This window comes from Mixophyes fleayi, chromosome 4, assembly GCF_038048845.1.
Source record: "Mixophyes fleayi isolate aMixFle1 chromosome 4, aMixFle1.hap1, whole genome shotgun sequence".
Lineage (NCBI taxonomy): Eukaryota > Metazoa > Chordata > Amphibia > Anura > Limnodynastidae > Mixophyes > Mixophyes fleayi.
In genome coordinates, this window is record NC_134405.1 from 107,550,544 (window position 1) to 107,568,092 (window position 17,549).

A 17,549-nucleotide genomic window follows, 5' to 3' on the forward strand; every position below is an offset into this window, starting at 1 on the left:
TAATCCAGCTAAAGGCTGCCCCTTTGCATAAGGACAAACTATCTTGAGATGAAAGAGGAGGTAATGCACGTTTTTATGAATGCAGGTCTGCTTTATTTTTACACTGTGATTTTACATTGTGATTTACACTGGCGATACCAAGTTGTGAATACTCACTCTCCCTGGCTCTGCATTGCCCCCAGCCACAAGGGTGGTGTCACAATCACATCCGCACGCTGTTAAAGAGTGCTCCACGGCCATCCCTTACGTCCCCCATGGCCGCTGACTGCCATGCTTTCCCGCTATAAAGTAAACATAATAAGGAATGAGTGGGTGGGAAATTCAAAAAGCCAAGAGGAAGTGATCTCACACTTACTCAAATAAATAACCTCCTACTCCATTAGGGCCTCTCAACTTCTCTCACATTGGCCCTTTAATATAATCAACCCTGCAACCCAACTTTAACTGCTCCATTACCCCATACCCTCCAATGTACAGGAACCCTAACTCAACCTTAGTCACCTTTGGGCTTAAACAGCTCAATTATCATAGAATATCTTTCTAATGCAATAGAATTGATCCTTTTAGGTATAATATAAGGACATTTAAAAAAAACTATCCTCATACATCCAAGGTTTCAGAGAAAATAGAGACATTCCCATACCTCTGTGTTTTTTGTGTGCAAAGGATAAAACACTGAATACTATAAAACATCTGTAGGTACCATAAGGAACTAAAACACATACAGATACATAGTTACAAATGCAGCTATAGCTAAAGTAAGCAATGTGAGAGCTATAAAGTCCAACAGCATAGGGTACATTGGATCCATAGAAATAGCGGTTGCTTAAGGGCACCCCTCTTCTGATGCATAATATGTTGTTTTTGTGACAGGTATTGAGCATAAAAGGAATACAAACATATTTCAGGCCAGCGGGAGAGCTGTGCATTGTGTTGTGATGGAGCAGAGCTTAACACTGACTTTAATGATGTTGGTTGTAGGGAGGTGCAGAAAGGAAACATAATGTTGATATGGAGCACAGTAATATTTTGTTAAATCCCTGTATATAATTTAGATGTTCCTCTATATTTTGGAGCTAATCAGCTAATTTGAGGAGTCAAAGTCAAAAGACAAAAAAAAAGATGGACAACTTAGAAATTTAGGAAAGAGGGACAGGAGGACCTGGGTGCAAAAGAGCACCACTACAACATTACACTTTGAAGATGTGCATACTTGGGAATCTATATTTATAAGCAATTATTCTTCTTTTCTCAGTCTAGAATATTTTTCTCTTCTTTGTCCAGGTGTTTCAGATTGTTTTCAGTTCCCTAACATCCTATAATTAGCGATACTCAATGGGAGAAACCATGCGTGCTGATACTTTAAATCTAAAAAACTGTTCTACTACTCCTAAAATATTATAAATCCAGCTCTATAGGCAGCGAATCCTATTCCATTGTGCTGTGGATGATTTTAATTTCATCCATTTATAACAAATTGTTTAGAGTTAAGCTGGTATTTAATTTAAGCCCACATCATACGGCCCCATAATTAAGAATTATTACCTGTTTCTCAGTCTAAATTTGACAGAGTGATATATTAATTAAATTGGGATGTTTGATGTCTGAATTCCTATTCTTGGTACAAAAGAGGAACATTTATGATAATGTATTATTTTCCAGCCTTGTATCTCCTACTGCTGTAGACTATATTTCTAACCTTCAAACAGCTATTCCTTTTTTAGGATTGGTATGAATTAATTCTTGCCTTTAACGAACGTGTTTGTTGTTAAACAACCTATAGAACTGATGGCTGCATTACAAAAAGAGTAAACAACATGCAATAGCAATAAGAATCTCAAATATTACCTGGAAAAGACAAGAGCAGGGGTATTGCAGGAGTAGAGAATGTCAGATGCCAGTGTAGTGGAGCAAAGACGTGTCCAAGGTTCAAGGAAGGAGCTGCTAAGTGGTTTGCAGGATTCCATGACATGCTGCAATCCAAGAGCCTAATTATCTACCTAGCACATTTCAAGGTGTACACCTACCTCGTAGTATTTGGAACAACCACATTAAAAGAGGGATGCGTATACATTTCCGCGTTTGATAAGGGCATTGTGTAAGCAGTACAAATGTCAATGCGAAGTGCAACCTACTTCCACATAAAGGTCCATTACTTAATTCAATTAAACGTCTCCATTTTTCTCCTAAAATATTGCTTGGTTTAACGTAAGTATTTATACGTTGGGCTTCTGGCACATATGACCAGCCAGAATATTCAAGAACTCTAAATGTTCCTTCTCCGTCCCAGCCAGCTCATTAAAATGATCCTGTCACACTAAATAAAATCTTAGTTTCCAATTTAAGGGCAAAATTAGGTGCACAAATCTTCACTTAACAAGAAATGTCAATGATCCCAACCCCTTCCATCACACAGTGCAAATGTTTGCATCCCTGCAGATCTTAGTCTGCAACTCCTTGCACTTAGAAACAGTTGCATATGTACAAAGTTGGCGTAAGGGATTATAGAAAAATATATTTGCATGGTTCTTGAGCATCTTTCCCAACATGAAATGTTTATTCATGCCTCAGATTCGGTCCCACTGGAGCTTACAATCTAATTTTCTTGTCACAGACACACGCACACTAGGTTCAATTCAGTCAGAAGCCAAATAACCCACTAGTAAGTTCTTGGACTTCATTGCTTTATTGGTTCATTAAATAAAGCCAGCATGAACATTGATGTGCAGCTAGAAATAACTAACATCTAGGGCAGACTTGGCTAACCTGTGGCACTACAGGTGTGGCGAAACTACAAGCCCCAACATGCTTTGCCAATATATAGCAGCTTATTTCTAGAAGGGTATGCTGGAACTTGTAGTTTGACAACACCTGGATTGCCACAGGCTAGCCAAGCCTGATCTAGGGTGACACACACACATATATATATATATATATATATATATATATATATATATATATATATATGTAGATAGATAGATAGATATTGCATATAGGACTTACTAATATCAACTATTGTGAAAGAACGTTGTTTTATTGTGTTTTACAGACCTCTGTTTATTAAAAAGGACTACTTTTCTTATTAATAGTGGAGCATTTATAGTCCTGCTCTGACAAGGGAATATAACTGCATTTGAGAGGAATCTAGCATATAGCTCTAGATTCTACTTTCGGTGGATCACCTAAACACAAATTTCGGGCTTCCTATTAGTGAATAGCTCTAACTGAAACAAGTTAACTGCTAGAACAGCCTCCTAACTCCCAGACTTTCAGTTTACCTGATCTACCTCTGGATTTTCCAAGGCATGATCCAAGAAGTACTGTGTGGATTCTAGGACATTATTTCTGTGTTACCCTGTGGTCCAAATACTATTGACATGGAAGGCCCAGTTCAGTGGTATTAAGACTGCAATGTTATTCAACTCAATATTTGTTGTGAACAGACCTATTTGTCTATTGTTACATAAAGCTAGGTTTTAGATATACTTGACTTCTTTCCTGCTCAGAAGAATCAGGAAACTGCATTATTTAGGTTATGTACATGTTTTTGTTAAAAAAAAGGTGTCAAAGTTTTTATCAAATAAATTAGTCTTGCAAAAACACTCAATTTCAACAGCTCTATATTTCCAAGGAAAAGTAAGACAGCCGGTGTCTTGCGAGGGGTTTAACGTGTGTAACTTACAGGAACGCTCTACTCCTGACTTCTCATGAGGTCAAGATAATCACTTAGTCCATTAAAACCACCAACTGCTCTCTGTTGGGTGTTAATTGGAATAAATCAGTTATCAAATTGTATTCCCTTTGTGTCTGTTAATATACATGAATATATGCATTCCAAGTTCCAGATTTTCAATGCTGAATAACAGACCTACCTAAGGACAACCAAGATACATACGCTTTTCAGAAAGTTGTATTGTCATGGATATCTGTGCTAAATAATTCCCACACCTTGAAATCCCTGTTGTGTTGAAGGTCAATCAATTAAAGCGACTGCATTTTGCAAAGAATAGGAATAGAGAACATCTAATTTCCTCCATCGAAGAGATTCATTAAACAGTATCTAAATGAAACGGAAATTTGCATCTGTGTTAGCAGTTTATGAAGCAAACGCCTTTTGATTGCTACAGGCAAAGCCAAGTTGTGCAATTAAAGTGTTCTGATTTTAGATATTTTATAAATGAGATTGTATATGATATTAGCTGTGATTCAAAATTAAATGCCCTGAGAGCATACTGTAATGTCATGAAATATTAAAAGAAAAAGGTACAGAATAACATAGAAATTTTATACCATTTAATAATCGCTTCCACAAAAGGTTATTTATTGGATGTTATTAAAATTGTTTTGGATGATTATTTTTTTTTTAGAAAATACAGTTTGTTTTAAATAAACATTTGTTGCTATAGTTGGGCAAAGGCGCTGTGGTTTTTGAGCCCATAACATTTTTATTCCATGAGTCTTAAACACTAACACGTTTTAATGATATTTGTATTTTCCCTCATTCTGTTTCTCTCAAAAACTGTTTGTACATTGACCAACAACAACAATACTTATTTTATATGAAGGCTTCTGCTCTGATTGCATCACAAGATTACTAATGAACTGACAGCCAGGAGCCTTGCAGTCTACACATTATGCAGACATCCAGGGTAGTGCTGGACATTGCTATTGATAGTTATACAAGGGATGGGGAAATAATATTAGAGTAGAAGACCCTTTAATTCTTATTTAGGTTTAAGTTATTTATTTATTAAGTTATATTTATGATATTCAGGACATATATATATATATATTATAGCAAACATCATCTGGGTTTTTGGTGTTTCAGCTTTCTGCTTACACAATAGGGGACTTAGGGCCTCATTTAGAGTTAAGGGGTGCAAATACAAAATATTTTTAGCATATACTGCCTGCTCTTGTATGCTGCACGCAAATACTAGGCAGCTTTATTTTTGCACTGCATTTTAGAGCTGAGCTAGGATATGTCCCTCCCCAACTATAAGTCTATCTACACATTTTAAATTCCATCCCCTTCCTCTTACTTACTTTTTCTTTATCCCAGGTAATGCACTAAAAATATCTGTACCACACCGTAGGCTAATTTAAAGATTCATTGTTTCAGTGAATCCATGCATTACAATGAGCAGGCAAACAGACATGTTAGCATGACATGAATGTCTGACAACTGGTTTTCATGAATTCTTTCAAAACTGAGCATATCTTATTTTATTTACCTAAATATTAGAAAAATGTATGCAAGTATGCTAGAAAGCGCCAATGACATATGGGAGCATGACTTTTACAAACTAAAGAGTAAAGGTAGTACAAGACAAGGTATTTTGCCCTCCAAAACAAAGTTGCCAAACTGCCCCCATCCCTCTAGGTCTCCACATTTGCTGAGAGGCAGTTTGGGCCCCAGTGCAGTAATGTCTTGTTACTCCACCTCTATAGTATGCCTCTCAGCGTGTCCTACCTCCTCTCCTCCAAGGCACACTGGGACACAGGTACTTACTACCTCCTGTGTTCACCCCAACACCTATTTCCACCCGGCTGTTTTTTAGTTGCCACCCGGCTCTTGGAACTCAACAGAGTCCTATTATAATAGAATAAACCATTGTTTCTCCTATTAGAACAGGCACTTTGTGAGCACTACAGCCAGCAGTGTGTGTTAGACCACTGACCACCAGTTTGGCTAGTCCTGACAGGTGTGAGCGATAACCTCCAAAATTTTTCAATATTATTGCAATGTATTACAACTGCTCCCAACCAGCTACTTCTTAATGCCACCTGGCTGGCCAAATTTTCTAGGGAGAACACTGACCTCCACCCCACAAGGCACTTTGAGCATAGTCAATTTATAGTTGCATTTGACACTTGTTTGTGTTCTGATTGCCTTAAATTAATGCAACTATCCAAGCAGAAACTCATCCTAACTCATTGTGGCTAGACTTCATGTTAAAGGCATGGCTCTCCTGCTGATATTCTAGTAGAAAAAAACAGATTATATTAATGGCTGGACCTGCACCCTTGCTGTGCCTTTACTGCTTAGACCTCACCCCAGCCCTGCAGACCATTTACCTTGGTTCTTTTAAGGTTTTTTGTTTTAGGAACCTTATATATTATTATTGTCACTTTAAATTGTACATGTTGTAAATTTTACAGTCTTTTACTTATCTTAAAATTCATGTAGATTAACACTATGATGTGTATTTTTATAACAATTTTGTTTTGTTTTTTAATCACAGAATCATTTTACTGCAGCTGTGGAGTGCACAAAACATATCTCAGTGAAATAGAAGAATTTGCTGCCACGTTATAATTGGAATGAGTTTTAATTACGCAGGAGGGATTCTAGCTGGTTTCAGTCCAAACAGCAGGAACTTTACTTTGTGCAGACAAGAGACCCAGATACATAAACACTTCTTCATCATGATCATCAGGAAGTCAGAGATTTGGGTATGTCTATGAAATTATATCTTCCAGAATGACGTTTTCGCATTATGTAATCAAGCATTATTTATTTAAAGCAATTAAGTTAAAAACCTGCTACTGTGGAGACTTAAATTATGTTTGTAGAAGAAGCCAATTTATTTTTAAATTTAGTTGTTTTTTGAACAGGGTAGAGACAAAACAGTGTACACCAGGATATAGCATATGAAAAATTGTTTAATTTGTCTAAGGCCATACTTTTATTCATGTGATTTAGCCTGTCATGTTATATATTTTTAAATATAGTCTGAAAACTCTAGTAATCAATGTTAAATAACAAAATATCTGACATGAGTGGGTCTTTACTGAGGCAAACCAAGACAGCTGTCGGTTTTCATTGGTTACAAAATATGCATCATTGGTAAACTATATAATTACCATACTAACAAACAGGATTATGGTCTAAAGAAGCAGTAAACTTAAAATTATTATACCAACAACCTAACATAAATAGGTAGGTTCTCTTTCTAGCATATTTTGGAGGGCTTCGATTGAAAGCCCTGCTGGAGAAACATTGTAAGTGCAAAGTAGGGTATAATTTTAATGCATTGTCTGCAAGGTCATGAATCTAAATCACGTCCAACCATGCAACTTTAACTGTACTATACTATGCCTACTCCATAAGGGAAATCATGCTCCCCACCATCCCACGAGTGGCTTAAGAAACAAAGCAGGACATTTCAAACCTGCCAATGCTCGCCTGAAAAGCTAAAGATGGGTTCCATATTAATACTGGTTTACAATATATTCCAAGCAGGGCTTTTAAATTATGACTTCCACACTGGGATAAAAGGACCAATGCCGAGGGGAAATGAGAGGCAGATCTTGACTGTATGACCACTGCATTGAACCACAGAAAACTGTGGTAGGGGGTCTGATTAAAGGTGTGTGTGTGTAGGGTTGAGAAAAACTACTAATGTAAGAAATCTCCTTTAATATGCAATGATTGGTTATCTGACATGAACTACATGTTCACCCTACTTGTAAATAGCGGTGGTAGTCACTTCACCGACTACAGAAAGCCCAACAACAATTTGCCCGACATCACAACATCGATACTCTGCTTACCAACAGTGTGTTCATGTCGACTGCTTGGAAAACAGACTTCAAAGAAATGTGGCGAATCAGCAGCCTGTCCGGCCATAATTATGTATATTTAGTGCTCATTTAAGGAGGCGCTTGCTGAACTGGGTGTACAATGTTTTTTTACAAACCATTCTACATTGTACAGCCAGCGCCTCCTTAAATGAGCACCTTAATACCACCAATCACAGTGTCGCTCTCTAATATGACGTACTTTGAAGTCTGTTTTACAAGCAGTCGACATGAACACACTGTCGGTATGCAGGGTATCTCTGTTGTCATGTCAGGCAAATTGTTGTCGGGTTTTCTGTACTCGGCATTTAGTACCCGACCCGTAAATAGAATATATTTTTATTTTACAATAAAGCATAATGGTTCACAAAACCATTAATGAAAATAGGCACTTTGCCGGTAAATGCTGGCAACACACATTGCGATATTGCAGCTGATAATTCAAAACTAGCTTCGTACCAAACCATTTTTGGCCCCAAAACATATGCAGTGCCAGATAAAGATTCAATAAAAATCAATGGAAAAATTATTGGACTTCAAATGCATGCAATTTTAATGACCAATTTTTAATACTAACTTTTAGAGCAATCTACTGTCAAATCCATAGCACTCCATAGGGAGTTAATTTCTTCTACTAATTTAGCATTCAGTACTGGATAACTTATCTCAGTGTTCATATTATGAAGAATTTGAGGTTTCATTAAGTAAAAATGAGGCTTTCTTACTTAATTGTCATGAATGTTCCGGTCACCGTATTAGGGCACAGTTGGAATGTACTGTTATTCAGTGAATAACACTTCAATACAATGACTAGAGGCACTTTGCTGCTTGAATGAATACACATTTGAGAACCGGACATGGTCATGCTTTGCTTTTACTATAGTTTAATTACTTACCTAGCAAAGTCTGACTTTTTCACATAATAAAAAGACTAGGAAGTGTAACCTAGAAAAGCAGCAAGAACAGGATTTTGAGAGAGGGAATTTTAAACATAAAATCTATATTATCCTAGGGGCAGAAATTTGATGGACAGTGCATCATACAACCCATCAAATGTCAAATCATATTTGATATGCTGTATGTATTGCTTATACATTGTATACCCAAAAATATGGCATATAATAACCTTACTGTAGAATAATCTAAACCTCAATCTGCTGTAAGGGCTCACGACCACCAAGATGAGATTTTAGAAAAGATAGGGTAGAGGTCTTCACCTTTAGCAACCGCCTTTCTCGTAGAGCTTTATGTGCTCACGGGTACTTGGATGCCCCCAGGTCTTAGGCTAAGAGTAGTAAAAGCTAATCAATGATGGCCGTAGTGCAGATGAAACCAAAGGCGCTAGCCCAGACGGGAGCGGGTGGTCAGTGGCAGGTCGAGGTTAGGTGTCCGAAGCAGACAGGCAAATCGATATCCAAGTAGAGGTCAGGGTCACAAAGCGAAGTCCAGAATACAAGCCTAAAGGTCAGGGCAGCGCTGCTCAGAAGGCATCCCGACCAATGCCATGGAAATGGTAGGGACGAGGGGAACTGGAAATGACGTCCCAGCTGTTGCCATGACAGCCAGGACACCGATGGAGGAAGCGAACTGCGGATCACCCCAGCTCGTGACTGTATCCCCCCTTGAGGAGGGGTTAAGGATCCCTGACATCCTGGCTTTCTAGGGAACTGTTTAAAGATCTCCATGGTAAGTCTATCAGCATGTAGACGCCTCAGTGAAACCCAAGAACGTTCCTCCAGGCCACGGCCATTCCACTGGATCATCTGCCCCCGGACTCTCTTAGAATCAAGTATCTTTTCTATTAAAAATTCCCAAAGTCCTTCCACATTAACCGAGTGAGGCCTCCGAGATTGAAGACGTTTAAACTTGCTTGAACAAATGACAGGAATTAGTCTATTTTATTCTTCTGGTTGCACAAATAAAACTGCAACGCATGTTTAATATTCTAACCCTGCATAATGATAACAACATGTAATTAAATAGATACAATATTTTTTGGGGGGTATACATTAATTATAAGTTTCAGTGAAATAACATTAACTGTTTATTTTGGCATCTTTAGCTTCTGCAATTTATAGCTGTAGGCAGTAAAATAGTTTATGAGTTAATCTAAATTGCAAACTTTAATTTAGTACCCGAAGGAATGAAAGCATACCTCAAAGCGGGAATGACACAACAAACAGTCACAGCTTCAGAACTATACAGAAATCTTGTAGAGCCGTTTTCCTGCCTAATAAAAATACCATTGTTAAGTATTTTGTTTCTAAATGAATGTAGAAGACATGAATGATGACTCTGCAGCTTTGTGGGTAAAGGCATTGTACCATAGCAAAAGCCACACTCAATTTATGTCCTTCGTATGTTTAGATGTCTTCATTCTCTTTGACCATAGAAAATGAGTCGACTTCACATGGAAACATGGAGGTTTGTATATGGAATGCCAGTAGAGAAATATCTAGCTATAAATTGAGGTAAGAAACGAAACTAAAAATACTTATGTTGCTTATGTGTGTTACATACTAATCAGTTGTGGTGGCTAGAGGAAATAAAGCGATTAGTAAAAGCATGGTGGATTAAGAACAGACAAAATGATTTGTTATGTTGTTTTCCTTTGTAAAGTATGATTATTTAATAAACTAAGTACTGGATTGCATAGTTTCACAGCATTCTAGCTGTGTGGGTGCTGACCATGAGAAATGCATGTGTCTAATAGTGGAGATTTGGTAGGATAATCAGGAAATAATATCTATGGGTAACTTACCTATGCATTCTACTTGTTATATCTATGAAACATTGGGGATAATTTATGCTGCAGTACAAAACCTGTTTATTTCCATTTTGGGAAGTCTTGCAACATGCTTTTATACTGATGTTACTCATTTAAGGCTGTGCTGCAACATGCATTTTTGCAAGCAGGCATTTTAACCCTCTAGATGTGGGGCAGGCAGAAGGGGGTATATAAAGTAGAGATGGTCACTGACCCCTGTGTTTTGGTTTTGGATTCGGTTTTGGATCTGGATTACCGTCGTGTTTTGGTTTTGGTTTTGCAAAACCGCCCTTGCGTGTTTTGATTTTGGTTTTGTTTGGTTTTGTTTTGCAATTTGTTAAAAAAATTACATTTATTGGTGCTAAAATAACATAATTTAGGTATTATTTTGTAGCTACATTATTATTAACCTCAGTAACACTTCTTTTTTGCTTCAACACAGTAAATTTTTTTTGGGTTTTGGTTTTTTGGACTGATTTCGAAACACTGTGTATGTAGTTTGACATCGCCTTGCCCAAATGATGTACAGGGAACACTAACATCAGGACTGGTGACAGAACCTGGTGCTCATTCTGATCATATGTGGACTGCTTTGAATCCATTCTGAGCGCAAAGCACTTGTAGTGGTAAAAATTATTTGGTAAGATACTGCTGACAAATATGACTTTTGACAGCCAGAAATATTTATGCACAATTATGAGGGACACCCCAAAAGCACTGGGGAGTGCCAAATATTACAAAAATAAAATAAACCTCTATCCTCCTCTCTTCTCTAGCGATTTTTGTTACAGCAATTGGAATAAGAATATTGTATTCTCTGTCCCTGCTCTAATCAGCCTGTGACTACACCCTGCTCTCTCCCTCTGTCAAATGGCGATGGATTGCTGTGGAGACAGGTATTTATAATCTTTAGGTATCACGAGAACTGAGGCACGAGATCCGACGACGTCACAATGACGTTCGGCCTCGATTTGGATTTGGAGCGGGCGGGAGAGTACCGAGCTACTCAGCTCGGTACTCGGATACCCAAAGTTCGGGTGGGTTCGGTTCTCGGGGAACCGGACCCGCCCATCTCTAATATAAAGTGACTATCCATTCTTAGTTATATGCATACTAACATATGTAATTAGTAAACACAAGATTTCATTACGCACACAAGATATTAGCAACAAGTAGGTTAAGTGGCTGCTATTAAACATGACCTTAGTCTCTCTCTCTGTGTGGGTATGTTAGAGAATTTAGACTGTAAGCTCCAATGGGGCAGGGACTGATGTGAATGGGTTCTCTGTAGAGCGCTGCGGAATCAGTGGCGCTATATAAAAAATGGTGATGATGATGATGAAGTATTAGGACTAGTGGAACCGTGATAGAATAATTACTGATTGTTTGGCCCATTATGTGTAGAACTTCACTAAATAAATTGACTTGACTTTAGCACCAGGTCAAAGGGAGCGTTATCAGCTACTTTCACTGGAGTTCTGTGTGCTCAGCACAGAAGATGTGGCTAGCGCACAGGAGGTTGACACCATCATTGTTCCAGCTATAGTTATAGATTATAACTTTTGTGAAATGTGGAATTTACATGTAGAATGACAGGGGCAAACTCAGGATTTCTAGAGGGGGGGTTCCAAATGTTTGATTTTGGAACAAAGCAAAAACAAAACAAAAACAAACTGCTTAAATTGCTTGACTGTAAATAAGAAGTTTGGTTGATTCACAGAGTGTAAGACGTAATCTAACAACAACTGGTACAGAAGCAGGTACTGGGAGGCGATTCCTCCACTGTTTACACTTGCCGGTTTTATTCAGTTTTCAGAAAATTTCACCCAGATCAGGATTTTTTATGAAACCCTGGTAATTGTAATTTATTTTAATATTTTTAGAGAAGTAGTACATAAATGTCCATAAGTACAGCATGAACATGACACAAATAGAAGTGGTGCTGTGCAGTGTCCGTATGTATAACAGAAGAATTGCATAAAGTGAAGTGGTACAATGAATGTCCATAGGTACAGCATGAACATGACATAAATAGAAGTGGTATAGTGCAGTGTTTTTATGTATAGCATGGAAATCACATAAAGAGAAGTGCTACTGTGCAGTGTCCATACATACAGCATAGCAAAACAACTCGGAATTGAATACAAAACAGAAAATAGGTAGAAGTGCTGTATTCAGGTATGAAAACTAAAATTAGATTAGTAAAATGTACATAAATGTACTAAAATGTTACAAAAAAGAATGAGGCATAAAGTAAGCTGTACATTAATGTGAGCACTACTATAAGTAAATCTGACCATCTTACCAAATATTCCTCTACAAAACTAATATTAATCTCCTCTAACAACCAATTAAAATAAAAATGATTAAAATTAGTGTTATAGTTACTTACCCAGTGCTGCACATCAGACTGCAGATGATAACAGGTCAATTATTTTCTATGTCAAACAAACACTAGAGCACTAGATAGCCATTTTGTTGAGGTCAATGTTCATGAAAACATATACAAATGCTCCTGGAAATGTTTCCTAGGCAGACAATGTGTTATAGTAATGTAATATACCTGCTAGCTGGGAGATTCCATGACTAGAGAAAGTGTTTTTTGGGTAACTCAGGGGCGCACCCTATGTGCGCCCCTGAGTGTGGAATGCCATTTCACTGAGTGAAGTAAAAACTGCTTGAAGAGTGTATCACCAGAACACTGCACCTCTTTGAAATTCCAATGCAACTTTGCTTATATTTAATATAAACTGCTGCAGCTGTCTCTAAATAATTAGATAAATCCCACGTGCTATAACTGAGGAGAGGATAAACTGGTTAACAAAAACCAACTATAAAACTTAGAATGTTATATACTTTTTTGAACATGCAGTTAATTTGAAACAGACAGACTAACCTGTCTAACCTGGACTCTATGTAATGCACAATTCTTATGCGTGCTTGAATGCGCATTTTTTTAATTAAGATTTTAATAAAACTGAATACCTTTCCATTTATGGGGCAAATCAAGAAGAAAATCGGATTAAACAACTAAATAACAATAGAATCTTAATAGAAAGCAGAAGTGTCATGCCCTTGAATCACTTGGGCCAAGGTAAAGGAAGTGCTTCCGTATGGGTTTCCCAGCATCCTAGGCTACATAAATGCTCAATCTGTATAGATATCTAGAGATATACACTTGAGAACAACTAGCAATGTTGCAGCAAGCGCAACTGACATTATTTCAGCTTTTTGCCCTTTAGCAGCATGATTTTAGATGTGATCTTGTGGGGATAGCAATAGTTGTTTGTGGTAGGGGACAATGTATTCTTAAATAAACAATACTTTTTATCTGCAATGGAAAATTGTGGTAGAATATAATAATGTATTTTTTACCATCATTCCTCATATATGAAAATTTAAGTGTAAAATATCACTTATCTCCCTGGCACACATTTAAACAAACCCATTCTCTATATTAGTGGCTTGATGCTTTGCAGCACAGTACAAGCAGGGAATATATGCAGTACCTCAAGATGAATGAACATAACGACACAGTAACAAATGAATGCGGTGCCGAGAAAGAACTGCCTTGTTTCCTAATAACTTGATTGCTGTATGATTAAGCTATAGCAGAATGCTATACCTTTATAATGGTATTCCTGAACCAGAAAGATAAATGTATCATTATTTTCTTAAAAATGAAATCATACATAACACAGAATCATTATCTTGATGTAACTTTCTGATTTTCAATTCAGAAAATGTCACTTTGCACTGCTAACTTCCTCCTCTATTCCCTGTGTGGCTCTTGCTCAGCTTGCACCATGCTTCAAATTCACAAGACAAGTGGAAGGGTTGAGCTGCCTCCCACAAAGAGAGCAGCTGCCACTGTCTCTCATTCACTTCTTCTGCACATAATCTGAAAGCAGTTTATCTTCATTAACAGTGTCGCTCTTGTCGATTCTTCTTTTGTGGTCTAGCATAAAAAAGGTTTTGCTCTAGAAGCAATCCATACTGTCTTATTAATATGTTATGCATGTTTTCGATGTGTTTTCTTTTTAGATTAATCAGAAAAGAACCTAAACACCAAACTTGAATCAATGTACATTAAAGGCTATCTATAATGCAAGAAAACATTTTTAACATTTTAAGTACTTTTAAATGTAAGGCAACAGTTATGTTTACATCTATGCATTTTTTAAATGATTTTTTTAAGCATTTTGGTGCATGTGTTACTTTCAGAAGGTTTCTATTGATTTAATGAATTAAATGAAATGAAAAAGATTGAAATTAATGAAAAATAGAACATTCTGTGACCTGAAATCAATGCAGTGTTAAGATTTCAAAACACTGTACTGTTATCTATATCTTTGTTAGTAATTTGTTCTATTTTTAATGCAATTTAGATGTGTTAAATAACTCATTAAAACATGTGATTGAGCCATTGGCCTTATAGTTCTCTCTTTTCAAATCTTTCTCATGGTTAAATCTGTTGAAACAAAGACGGTTGACCCAGGTCCTCCAATGGTTTATACTACTATCCTTATCCTGCTATGTGTCGATGCTCCCGGAATTGTTTGATGCACTTGACGTACACTTCTATCTCTGACAAAAGAGGAGCTGAAATAAAAGCAGACATCTCATTTTTCGCGACGGGTTACAGCAACCTTTTCCTGCACAATAGTTTTCATACATCCCTGGTTATGAGCTATGGCAGTGTTTCTGTGTTTAGATCTGCTCCAAGTATATCTGCTATTTTCTAAGATAGTAGGGTTCACATCTCCCTCCCCTCACTATTCACTACAACGGAACGTGACAAGCAGCCCCCACTACTGACAGTATTTTTTTTTATTTGTTTAATCTATGTTGCCAAACTCTGCAAAACAGTTAGCCATTAGTTCTGCAGAAAAATATCAGGAGCAAACGCAGGATTTGTAGAGTGGGCGTGACCAGCATGCAGGGGGCGTGGCTATAATTTTAGACAGTGCTTGGCTGTTCTCCAACTCTTCCTATCCCCATAATATACATGGGCAATGCTGCGTGCACTACTGTTGTGCATGCAGCTCTCCCTTTTCAAGCAGAGCCGTGTGAAGTAGGAGCAGGGCCCAGCCACCTCAATTATACAGTGCCCCAGGCTTGGAGGGGGGTTTCCAGGCACTAGGAATCCCCCCTCGGTTTGCCTATGAATATATAAATTTAATCCAATGCTTTTTGCAGAAAACTAATAGACCTTATTTATGTTCAAATGTAAATCTGTTTTCATGCATAATTGCATGCAATTCATGTCCTAATGCAAATGACATTTATAACTGCCTACCACTTGAAGGAGGACATAGAGGCTGATGTAGGCAAAGTACAGTAAGGGCGTGCTGACATATGTGTGTACTGATTTAAGTTCTGTGACCTTATATTTCACATATGATTTTGAGAATACTGCACTCTGTTATGTACAGGAGGGCTGGCAAACTTCAACCCGGGGGCAAAACTCGCCTCAGCAGCTTATTTTAAAGGGAAAAAAATGCAGGTGACCCAGTGACCCAGCCCAAGGTAGCCTACTATGGGACTGGCCCAGGGGGCAGATGACCCCATGTCCCCCAGCCCAGTCTGCTCCTGCTGTTATGTCTGTTAACATATGGCAAGTACTGTGTAGGCAGAATGTCCTTACACACAGATTCAAATCGAAAAACATCTTGAGATCCCACAAGTTACATCCTCTTTTTTAAATCACAACTTGCGTGCAAGTTTCATGCCGATTTGAATCAGGCACAATGTTTTCTTTCAAATTAATACATTTTCTTATTTTCAGTTTGGGAATATTAATGAATAAAGAAGTGGACATATCATTTAATATAATTTACTTGAACAATAGATGACATGAGAAATGTAGCTGAAATCAATACAATTTGATTGACAGAATGCATCAAATCTGATTGACAGGATTCAAGATGCTCTATGGGCATCACAGTGGCACAATGGCTAGCATTGCTGCATCACAGTGCTGAGGTCATGAATTTATTTTTTGATCGCGTCCCTATCTTTGTGGAGTTTGACGTTCTTCCTGTGTTTGGGTGGGTTTCCTCCAGGTGCACCGGTTTCTTTCCACACTCCAAAAACATACATGGTATAAACATACATGGTATAAACAGACATGGTATAAACAAACATGGTATAAACAAACATGGTATAAACATACAAGGTATGCTAATTGGCTGCTGAGTAAAATAGACCCTAGTGTGTGTAAGTAATTGTGTGTTAGGTAAATTACACTGTAGGCTGCAGTGGGGCAGAACTGAAGTGAATGAATATTCTCCGTACAGTGGTGTGTAATATGGTGGTGCAATATAAATAAACAATAAAAAAGTAAATAAAATAGGTGTGATCCTTATTTGAATATAAGACAAAAAAAGTCAAGGGGGTATATTTACTAAACTGCGTGTTTGAAAACATGGAGATGTTTCCTATAGCAACCAATCAGATTCTAGTTATCATTCTTTTAGTACATTCTACAAAATGACAGCTAGAATCTGATTTGTTGCTATAGGCAACATCTCTATTTTTCAAACCCGCAGTTTAGTAAATATACTCCAAGATTTCAAGTGTTTTAACCTTCAGAAGATGGTAGAATATGGGAAAACCTTTTGCTTGAGAGGTTGAAGCAAAAACTAAAGTGTACTTACATAGCGGCTCATGTTAGGTTGAACACAAATTATGTTATTGCCGTATAATGTACTTGTTTACCTCTGCGCAAGCGCCCGATGACTAATTATGAAATTAGTGGTTTGCATGTATGTTCAGATGTAAAAAAGCACATTATACGCAAAGAACGTAATTTGAGTTCAACTTAACATGAGTCCCATAAAGTGCTGCTTCAGCACACTTGTAGATAATCACTTACATGCCAACTTTCAAACGTCTCCCTCGGGAGATCGGGGAAGAAGTCATGTGACAGAGGGTAGGAGGGGGTGTGGTGACGTTGTTGCGTCACCATAGCCCCGCCCAAACTATAAAATGCCAAAATTAACAGCATTGAATAGTGGGGGCGGGGCTTAATGGCGCGATTAAGCCCTATCCCCACCACTCAGTGCCGTGAATCTCGGCAGATCTGGGAGGTTTGCCTACTCTTCCGGGAATTTCAGGAGAGTAGACAAGTTTGGATAATCTTTTTTTCTCAAAGTGTGAATTTTAGTTTTAACATCTAATGAAAGCTTTAAACATA

At 37.6% G+C, this 17,549-nt stretch overlaps 1 long non-coding RNA gene across 3 annotated transcripts in view; it reads left to right on the forward strand.

The window, feature by feature from the left end:
• Positions 1-14,572, forward strand: part of LOC142149931 (uncharacterized) — a 39,177-nt gene extending 24,605 nt beyond the window's left edge. The window contains exons 4-7 of one of the 3 annotated variants that reach the window (XR_012690930.1): positions 6,246-6,456; positions 9,952-10,055; positions 11,188-11,247; positions 14,396-14,572. This is a non-coding gene — a long non-coding RNA (uncharacterized LOC142149931). The remainder of the gene's footprint in view (positions 1-6,245; positions 6,457-9,951; positions 10,056-11,187; positions 11,248-14,395) is intronic. The other 2 variants (XR_012690929.1, XR_012690931.1) reach the window with 2 other exon arrangements.
• Positions 14,573-17,549: the final 2,977 nt, after the last annotated feature.